The sequence below is a fragment of the Nannospalax galili genome, unplaced genomic scaffold, assembly GCF_000622305.1.
Source record: "Nannospalax galili isolate Female #2095 unplaced genomic scaffold, S.galili_v1.0 scaffold215, whole genome shotgun sequence".
In the NCBI taxonomy this organism is placed as follows: Eukaryota; Metazoa; Chordata; class Mammalia; order Rodentia; family Spalacidae; genus Nannospalax; species Nannospalax galili.
In genome coordinates, this window is record NW_008338533.1 from 4944959 (window position 1) to 4955597 (window position 10639).

The following is a 10639-nucleotide window of genomic DNA, read 5'->3' on the forward strand; positions in this document are numbered from 1 at the left end:
GGACTGCGTTTTCTTTGTCTTTAAAAAGAATAAACTTTATCGATTTATTCTTGGTTTGTCTCTTTATGTTTATCAAGTAAAAACGTGGTTCTTGGATCACACCCTCTGCCAAACCATTAAACTCGCAGACCCCCCCCCCCTCCAGGCGGCCCCGCCCTGACCCTTAATAAGCTCGCAGGACAGTGCCCGAGCCGGGGAAAGTTGGAGACGCACACCTGTAAGTCCTAGGCCAGGCGTGCATAGATAGTGTGTTAGGGTGAGAGAGGGGAGGGGAGGGGAGCTCAGGCAGCCCTTGCAGACGTGGAAGGAACTCGCATGCTGGGAGCAGGGTCCTCTCCTGGCTCTACCCGCGCTGGGTGAGGCTGCTGAGGACTGTAGGAGCTGAGCCGGGTGGGTGTGCTTGTGTCCCCAAGGACCGCCAGCCGGGCTCCGCACGCACGCAGGGACAGCCCCTCCCGAGCCCGCGCTAGCGGCCCCCGGGGAGTCTCGGCACCCTGGATGCTGGATGCGGTCCCCATCCCCGCGCCTCCGGGTCACACCCGCGCCCCGCTGGCTGCTGCCAGCTCGTCCCCCCCGCTCGGCTGGCGTCGCCGGCGTCTGGCTGGCTCTCCTCCCCCTCCGCCCGCGGGCTGGCACCTCGGCTCCCGCTGCACCTGGGCAGCTCGGCGCTGCCGCGAGCTGATCCGGGCTGCGGAGGCAGAGGGCTGCCCGCCACCTCCGGCCGGGGCCCGAACCGGGCGCGCTATCCCCGTGGCCGTGACCCCGCCGTGGGCCCCCGGGGACGCCGCGCTGCCCTGGCCGCTGCTCCCGGATGCCGGGCCCGGGGCGCCGCGCTGGCGGCTGCAGGAGGATGAAGAGCGCGGCGGGAGGACGGAGGGCGAAGCTGCCCGGGGCGCCCAGGGCGCAACCCGGAGCCGGTGAGTTGAACGTGGGACCCCGGCCGGGTGGAGCCCCGCGGATGGGGTCCAGACCCCGCCACCTCGGCGCATCGGGGTCGCCCCACACGGGGAGTGTTGCCCAGCACCCAGCTCAGAGCCGCGAAGGTCCCCAGAGCTGCCCGGGACAGGGGCCAGCCGGGCGCCTCCACCCCAGCGCGCCCCGCTGGCTATCGCCTGTTGGGTGTGTGCACCGGGTGCGCTCCTCACAGCAGCCTGGAGAAGTTGATGGGGTGAGGAGGGACAGCGGGCGAGCCTCCCGACTGCTTTTCCTTACTTTATTCAAATAAACATTATTTTTTAATTAATAAGAAACCTTTTTTAAGAGGCAGAGACTTTGAAGATAGGGCAGGGAGCTACTGGGTTCTGGGAGCGTCCATCCAGGATGGTCATTTTGACTTTCGGGTGGGATCGGAAGGCCACAGGTGAGTCAGTGCCCCCTGGCTTCCTAGTCTTTTCGGCTATCTGGTGTCTTGGGACTTGGGACCAGGTGACCGAGTAAGAACACACAGGCCTTGCACACTTCTTGACATACTGCATCTTGGAAGAAGTTTTATTGCAGGTGTGAGCTAGGGTTGGAGAAAACCCGAGCCTCCACAATCCTTTTCTCCTGTAAAATGCTCAATTGCCAGCACCCTGTCCTCCCCATCCCCCAATTTAGTCTTGTTTTCATCACGTGTTTCTGGAAGAGGCTTTTTCCTGGAGGTTTGGGATTTCAAGCAAGTAAGGCAGAGTTCCTGGGTTTTGAGAGTCTCAACACTGGGAGATACAGGACACAGGAGATGTCACCGGAGCTAACTAGGGCATTCCTGCCCTACTGTCTGGAAATGAAAGGGGCGAACCGGCTGTCTTGGCCCGCGAAGCTATCGCTAGTTGGTCTGTTAAGCTGCCTTTGATGTGTCCGATCAGTTTTGGCTCACCATGTTTTCTTAAACCTACTGGGCATGGACATCTCTGATTTTCTCCAACTCCTCTTGGGCCTGTGTTGTAATTCCCTCTCATTGTTCTGGTGGCTAAGCATGAAAGTCAGAGTGGGTCAGTTCATTCTATATATCGGTGCTGCTGGGCTGCAGCAACTGCTAGACATTTCTTTCCAGATGATCCTCAGAAATTAACTATTCATGGAGCTAAAATATAGACCCTGGGAATGGGAGAACATTGAGTTGATCTATTTCACATTGAAGTAATGACGTTGGAAGTTGTCAGGAGAAGGACACCTAAGCTGCAAAATGGGCCCTGATAGTGGCCGAGGGACCCAGAATTAACTCCATAATGACAGCAGCTGCTGTTTTGGTCTCATTTGCTGCACAGTAAACTTCATAGCCCAGTGTTAGGTGGAGAGTAACCCCAAGAAGGCAGTTTTGGGGAAACCACCTCTGCTCTGGAGCAGAGGAAATGGACTTTTGAGGTGTTAAAATGCAAACAGGCCCCTAGTTAGTGTCTGGCCACCCCAAATTGCTAGACTCAAGTCTTTTCTACTAACCACAGAACAGCCCTTCCCTGGTGAGGCTTGAAAAAAATATGAGGATTTGATCTCTAAATACCATGAAAATTGATACGGGATAGCAGTATCACGGATTGATTCTTTTACAATTATTTCCAATATTTATTATAAGAGAAGTGGAAGTGAGGTGTGAAAACTGTGCACAGTGCTTGTGTAACTCAGCCTGCCAGGGCCGGGGAGAACGAATTGCTGAGTTCTGCTGTTCACCTTGATGGCATTTCTCGGGTCCCCTTATTACAAATCAATAACGCTGTCCTGTAGCCCTTATCTTAACACTGTGTGATTTATGACATCACGTTTCTGACTATAGACTGTTTCTGAGGTCGCAGATACGCTGGTATTTCAGCCAACTTGTAATTGAAGCTCAGATCCGGGAGGATGTTGGATTTCTGTTGAAGTATGAGAACTTGGTGGTCAAGGTTCTATTTTCAGTCATATTTTCAAAACAGCTATTCCCGCTGCTGTGATTTGCTTTTCAGCAGGTGCATCAAAAGTTCAGTAATGAAGTGTCTTGACCCAACAAAACATGGTCTCCTCCTATGCTCACAACACCCGCTTCTATTAAGGATTTATTTTCATTTGAAATTTGATTCAAAGCCTGCATTTCTCATTGCAAAATGTCCGCACCCTGAGAACCCTGAGAACACGCAGTCTGTTCTGTTCTTCGTGTCTCCAGTCATGGGAATGTGTCACACCTGTGTTCCGGGTGAGGCATGGCGGCGGCTGAAGAATTTGAGGTGTAGAAGCTGTAAGAACAAAGCTGCCTTGGCCCCGTGTCTCCCAAGCTGGGATTAGGCTTTGCCTGCAGGTGGTGAGATTTATTTAAGCCACAGATTTGACCCGCCTGCACATAAATGAAATTACCAAGTAAAAATCTGACAAATCTGCTAGGACGCTAACTAATGTTATTAATAGTCCAGATGTGGGAGGAGCTTTGGGAAATGGGATAGCTCTCTTTTATCTCGTTTACTTATTTATGGGGTGCGTTTGTGGGCACACAAGTGCCACTGTCACGTGTCAAGATCTGAGGACAACTTCCAGGAGTCAGATCTCTCCTTCTACCATGTGGGTTTCAGGGATGAAACTCAGGTGGTCAGGCTTGGCAGTCAGTGCCGTTACGAGCTGAGCCACCCTGCCCCCTTCTGAAATGAGAAATGTCTGAGAAAGTAGAGTTTGTGCGTTGCTGTACTTGAAGGCATATTACTGCTTTAAAGTAAAACTAAATTCCTCTGCCTCACTAAACTCATGGCATCACTGTGATCTTTCTAGGGTTAATTATGGTGCTGGTTGTAACAACATTTCATAAAATATGCATTTGTCTGTTTTCTACCAACATAGTTGGGACCTGGAAAATCACGTATTACCTATTGTAAACAATTTCTGAATATGTGCAGGTTTAATAGCGTCATACCGATAGTAAACATTAGCAATAACTGACCTGGAGATGTGATTCTGGCAATAGATAATGTGTTTGTTACAGTAGCTAAGCAGATTTAACCTTAGGACAGCAGTAAAATTTTAACTGTCAAAGAGCAAAGCACTTTACGACAAGAGTCTTATAAACAGTTAAGTTTATCACACAAGTGCATTTTTTATCGCTCTGGTTCCTTCTCTTCACCCACTGTGCATGTTTATGTGGTCTATGCTCATGGAGGGGAAGTGTGCATGTGTGTGTGCAATGTATGTGATGTGTGTATGTAGTGTATGTGTGTGGTGTTTGTATGGGGTGGGTGTACATGTACAGATCCCTGGGAGGCATCAGGTGTCCTGGCCTATCACTCTCTGCCTTAATTCCTTGAGACAGGCCTTCTCACTAGACTAGGCTGACAGCTGGCTGGCAATCACACTAGCTTCCTCTCTCTGCCTCTCTCCATGGCTCTGGGATTGACCACACCTGGCTTTTATGTCAATTCTCTGGACATTAACTCAGTTCCTTATGCTCACCCAGCAAGTGCTGGGCTCTCTTCCAGGCCAGTACAGATGCAGCTTTACTGTGTTTTAAAGATGCTTTGAGTTTCCTATTAGCACAGTAGGGCTTGAATTTTATAGATATTATTTGGTGATTTTAACAAGCAGCTTTCTTTAAGGTAATTTAAATTCTGTGAAACACGAGTCACAGGTTGGAAAAACTAATATTAGAAAGGTAGTGTGATTTTTGAGTGTTTGAAGTGCTTGGAACCGAAGGTAGGTTTTCTGACAAGTGTTCTAAAGTGAAACTTTGAATAAAAGAAAGTCTTCAAGTTGAAAATCAAGTGAACACTTAAATAGCACTTAAAAAGATTATAAAGAGGGCACAGCACAAAATTCATGAGTCTAATTTATATTTTAAACAAGTAGATAACACACTGGAGAGTCTCTAACATTTTCAACACATTAAAATGTATTTATTCATATCTTTTAGGGCCTGATAAAATTAGTGATAGTTCCTTGTTATAGATTGAATAATTGAATCCTCCTGAAAGTCACACTTAACCTCTAAGATGATGGCACCTAGAGGTGCAATCTTTTAAAAGTATAGTCAGATAGTGCCACAAGGCTGGAGTCCTGTCATGGGATTAGTGCCTTTATAAGACGTGGCAGAGACCAGAAATTTGTCTTCCTCTGCACTGAGCTGTCGCAGCAAGAGGCCAGTGCTATTGGCTCCTCAGGACAGGGGTCTGGGACAGGCACTGAGTCTGAAGCTTTGATCCTTAGAGTCTAAAGCTGGACTCCTGGCCTAGAACTGGAGGAAGTGAGGGTTTCATTAGTCACTGATGGCTGTCACGTGATGTCCCTGCAGCCCAGCCTCCAAAGGTGCTCTCCTTTGGGACTCACTCTATCCTGAACGTGCAAGAAAATGTAGAGAGGAAGTTGAAGGGCCCCAGCAGACACAGACGGCTCTAAGCTGCTTTCCAATTTGGAATGCTATTTTTATCATATTGGAGTAATTTGATAGTACTTAGAATATTTTGCCTAAAGTGGGTATCTTATTCTTCAGAACAGAAAAGAGTTTTGGATAGAGTTCTGGGGCGAATGGGAGCATTTAGACTGCGCAGTGTCCTCACCACTTTACCTACAGTGATGTTCAACCATACATCTAATTTTTATTTTTGCCTTAACTTGGAACATAATGGGACAGTCCTCCCAAATCTATCCGTGAAAACGTAACAACCCTAACAAGTCATCATCACCCCTTAACGGGTCTTTGAAAGGAGTACCTTGAAACAAAGGAGAGTTTTTTCCTGCCTTGCATGTAATTTTGTATCCCATCCATGAAAGAGTATTGATCTTGGCCTGACACCCATTAGACCTATCTGTGCCCTGCAGAGTGAAAAACATCATATTGCAGTGGATGATGGTGTTTTGTTTGTCTGGATTCCTGGAGGCAGGGAAATCTCTCATAATGTGAGATCAGGCATATTTTGTGTGTGTGTGTGTGTGTGTGTGTGTGTGTGTGTGTGTAAGAGAGGAGGAGAGTTCCACAGATAGAGTCTGGACTTTGGAGGCTTCTGTCTTTACTACTATAAAGAGCTATTCACTGTGATTTTTGTAACGTACCTTAGAGTTTATTAGAACTCTTTTCCCTGACTCTCTCTCCCATCTACCCTTTACTTCAATGAAACACACGTGTATTATCTCTGGCACATCTTACCTTACAGAAAACTGAAGAAGGTAACTTGAGAAATCTGGAGTTTTAAAAATGCATTATGTGCAAGTTTTAGGAGTTAGTGTCAGTTCCCCAAAGACTTCCCCATCACCTGGAACTGAACAAATAAAGGCTGCATGTCTTACGATGAGCTGCCCAGTGTCTGTGAGCCTCCCATGCACAGGAGACTTTGGAATTAAAATCCTATCGACAAGAATCATCACTGTACATGCGGTGGCATGTGTGAGCTGGAGAACCAGCAGATTGCAATCCTTACCTTGCTCTTTGTGAGCTGTAGGAATTTAGTCGCTGTACTGGACAATTCTCCATGTCTGCCCCAGCATCTTCTCTGCCAGTGAGGGCTGAGAAAGATCATAATTGAAGACCTAGCAAGTCATACCTTACAAAGCACTTCAAATAGCATCTAGCATGTAGTGAACAAGCTATCAATACTAGGGTTTTATGTGCAGGGTAGTGCTAGGGGTTGGACCAGGGCCTGGCACATGCTAGGTGCGTGCTGTCCTGCTAAGCTAGGTCCCCAGTCCAGATGGCTATATGGTGGTGTTTTGCTATGTTTTTTATCATTGTCATGCATTCATTTCCTGAGGTCACTGAATTAAGGACACATTATACAGTTATGTCCTGGAGCATCTATTCCAAGAAAATGATTATAAGCATAGCATCCTGAAACACCAGAGTCTTCCCTCCTGCAGTCCTACAGGCTGTGTGCCTGATGACACCACCCCACCGTTAGGCAAAACTCAAAGGGCCAGCAAAAGGCTCTGCTTCCTTGGGAGGCTCCGGGGAAGAAACTGCTCCTTGCCTTGTCCAGCATCTGCAGGGCGTTCCTTGGCCTGTGACCACGGTACTGCAGTTGCTGACTTGGTATTCACAGTGCCTTCTCTCTGTCCATCTCACTCTCCTCTCCTAGGAGGACTACCAGTGCAGTTAACACCTGTCCCGACAGTCTAGGAAACTCTATTTCATGGTCCTTCTGTCAGTCCTGTCTGAACTGATCAAATAAGGTGGTGTTTACCGGTTCTAACGGTTAGGAATCGATGTTTTGTTAGTAGGGAGGGGGAACATGAGGCCGTCAATCGATTTTGTCAATCATCTTTGTATTACATGTTTTGCTAGTTGTATGAAACCAGCAGCAAAGAAGCTTAAAAATTCAGAAAGTACACGGAAATTAATATATTTTAAAATCCGTGATTTTAGAGCATGTTTAAATTTTGACCAAAATTTGCATAATGATTGTATAGGGCAATGGATTAAATACCTATTTTTAGAAAGATACACAGATTCATCCAGTCACAAAATGTTGTTGACTATAAATATTAATGGATGAGAATTTCTGGTTAATTGGACTCTGACTTAAGTGCAAAGCTAACAAATTTTCATAGTCAGAATTCTCTAGAGGAATGGAACTGACAAAATTCAGACAGACACACACACAGAGAAGATATTGATCATCTTATGTTGAAATAGTAACAGCTGAATCACAGCTGAGAGGCCAAGTGCCCTGTGGTTACTGTCCCATCCTTGATGTTCAGTATCTTAGCAGTTGGAATAATCCCACCATTTCTATCTCACACTGGAGAGGGAGAAAATCTATCAGTTGCTCAGTCCACAGGGCTGGGTGCCCCAGCAGTCCCAATCCAGTGCCGAAAACCTGGAGTTTCCTAAAGAGCCACTGCTCAGTAGTTGATGATGGTACCCTGGACACAGTGTTCTGATGTCATCAAAGGAATCAGCAGCATCAGCAACAGGATAAATCAGCTTGGAGGTATAGGGAAGGCCAAACAAACAAGAGGGGATAGTATTCCTTCCATCATCTGTTTTATCTGGACTGTTACCAGAAGGTGCTGTCCACATCTGGGCTGGATTTTCCAACAGCAATTGGGATAATTTTCCAACTGAGGTTACTGACTCAGGTGATTATAATCTGTGGCAAATTGACATTAAAGACAACAGTTGCACAAATACTGGAATCGTTTTTCTTATATTTTTATTAAAGGCATTTATTTTCTCCATTGTAGTAAACAGGTAGTATAAGTTTAGTTATTTATAGCTTTTTCCCATTTTTGAAATGGGTTAAAATATATAAAGCATGGAATTTTCTTAGTCATTATTTAAAGATTTATTTTATTTGTAACTCTGCGTATGTGTATATGCCTGGCTGTATGTACATGAGGACAGCAGATTTCCTGACGCTGGGGTGGTCTCGAAGAGCAGCGCAGGCTCTTAACCATGAGTGATCTCTTCAAGGCTCCACAGCAATCATTTTTACCTCAGCAGTTCAGTGGTGTAAGAACACTCAGTTATTGTGTGACATCACCGTCTTCCAGCTTCTCTTTTCCTGTTGCAAAATTGAGTTTCATACACAGTTAACCTCCCTCCCCTGGCTCCTGGTAACCATCACTATTACCTCTATCCTGATGATTGTAGTTACTCTCAGCACCTCGAGTTAGTGGTCTTATACAGTCTCTCTCCCTCTCCCCGTCTCCCTCCCCACCCCCCCACATATGTCTTATTTCATTTTCCAGAATGTCCTCAGATTACATCCAGATTGTAGCATCTTCAGCAATGTCTTCCTTTCTAAGGCTAAACACTGCCCAGTGCAGGTAGTTAACAGGGCTATGTGCCTGATGACGCCACCAGGTGTTGTGCTTAGCTGGTCATCTGACCATGGATGGATGAGTTTCTTACATTTTAGATATTATGAAAAATATTACTATGAACATCAATGTGCAAATATCTTCCAGACTCAAGCTTCTCTCTGGTACGTAATGACAAACAGAGTTATTGGTTCATATGGTACTTTTTAATGTTGAATCATTTGAGGACCCTTAGTTAACCACTATTCCCACAAACAGCGAGCACTGGACCATATCGCCACACCTGCATCAAAGCATGCTTTCTGTGTTTCATTGGTAGCTATCCTAACATACAAGGGATCATACCTCACTGAGTTGATTTGCACTTTCTGGATGCACTAGTGATGTGTTCAGCATCTTGGCGTGTGTTCAGCTATTTGTGTGTCTCTGTTAGAGAAAGTTCTATGCAGGTCTTTTGCCCATGTTAGAGTCAGAGATTTGTCATTGCTGAATGTTCAACTTCCCTGTATAACCCTCATGTAAGTCCCTTATGTCAGGTAGGCGATTTGCAAATATTCTGTCTCTTGTTGACTTTTTAGTTCTGGTGCTGATTTTTGTCACACAAAATACTTACCAATTTTCATGAGTAAGAATTTATTTTGCTGTTGTTGCCTATGGTGTCACATCCCAAAATTCTGCCTATTCTTAAGGTGCGTTTGCCAATGTGTTTAAGTATTCTTAGAAACCATGTAAAATATCACCAAATTAACAATAACAAAGGCACTAAAGGACAAGAAAGATGAATAAACTGTAATTAGACTTCAGCATGTCAGTCTCACACGTGATGGGGGCACAAGAGCTATGGAGCCTACACAGCACATGTCTGTTCATGTGAGTTTCAGTCCTAGAGCAAAGCTGTGCTCTCGTGGCTGCCACAGCGTGGGGTTAATGTGCTGCCGTGTCCCCCCCCTCTTCATTTTATGTATATGAATGTTTTGCTTGCATGTGAGTAGACCACATTCATGCAATGCCCACAGAGGCCAGAGGAGAGTGTTGGAACTGGAACGATGGATAACTGTTAGCTCGGAAACAAACCCAAGTCTTCTGCAAGAGCAGTCAGTGCTCTTAACAGCCGAACCATTTCTCCAGCCCCACATAAGCAATTTTATAAAGAGTAGTTTCTGAGCATGAATTTTTATCTCCCAGGATTTCTGACTATTTCACTATTTCAGTATTGTTCTAGAGTTAGAGTCTTTATTGTGCTTATCAACAGTACTGTAGGGAAGGTACTCCTTCTCTCTCTCTGGAGAGCTCGGTCTCTCTCTCTCTCCCTCCCTCCCTCCCTCCCTCCCTCTCGCCCTCCCTCTCTCTCTCAAAAATAATTTATTGAGAAATTCATACATGCATATAAGGTGTTTTCATCAAATCCATGCCCACTCCCTGCCCTCCAACCTCTCCCATATCTCCTGACACTTTTTTGTCCTAACTTCACGTACTCTTTCTTTTTTGATTTATTTTTTTATGGGGCTTTTGGCTACTCTAACATTCCTCCCTCTAAAGAGGTAACCCTAAAATCTTTAAAAATCTTTTAAGGATTAGATAAAAGCTCCCAAATACTTTTGATGTTTTTGGCATTTGGAATGGTGTATGTTGCTAACAGGCACAAGGACATTGTGACTTTTAGCCAAGACTTTTCTTTGGGGTCTTTTTACCCTAACTGCCTAGCCAATTCCTACCTCCTATTCTTATCACACCATCCTCTGAGGAGGTTACCCAAATTGCCAATAGGGAATAGGGACACAGACTGCCCCGGCTTCTTCCATGATGAACAAGGACACAGGGTGAGGCAATTGGAGTACCCCTTCAGTGGGTCTACCTGAAAGACTCCCAAATTATATAACTCTTATCTGTAGGGGGAAAAGAAAGTCCTTGACTGGTGAATAGGAGATGTGAAGGAGAAGTAAAGGCAAGAGTAATC

The 10639-nt window shown here is 45.8% G+C and overlaps 1 protein-coding gene across 1 annotated transcript in view; it reads left to right on the forward strand.

Moving 5' to 3' along the window:
* The first annotated feature begins 864 nt into the window (after nucleotides 1-864).
* Nucleotides 865-10639, forward strand: part of Znf385d (zinc finger protein 385D) — a 997469-nt gene continuing 987694 nt past the window's right edge. Inside the window, exon 1 of the mRNA XM_008833156.1 lies at nucleotides 865-917. The gene's annotated coding sequence lies outside the window, so the exon portion shown is untranslated. The remainder of the gene's footprint in view (nucleotides 918-10639) is intronic.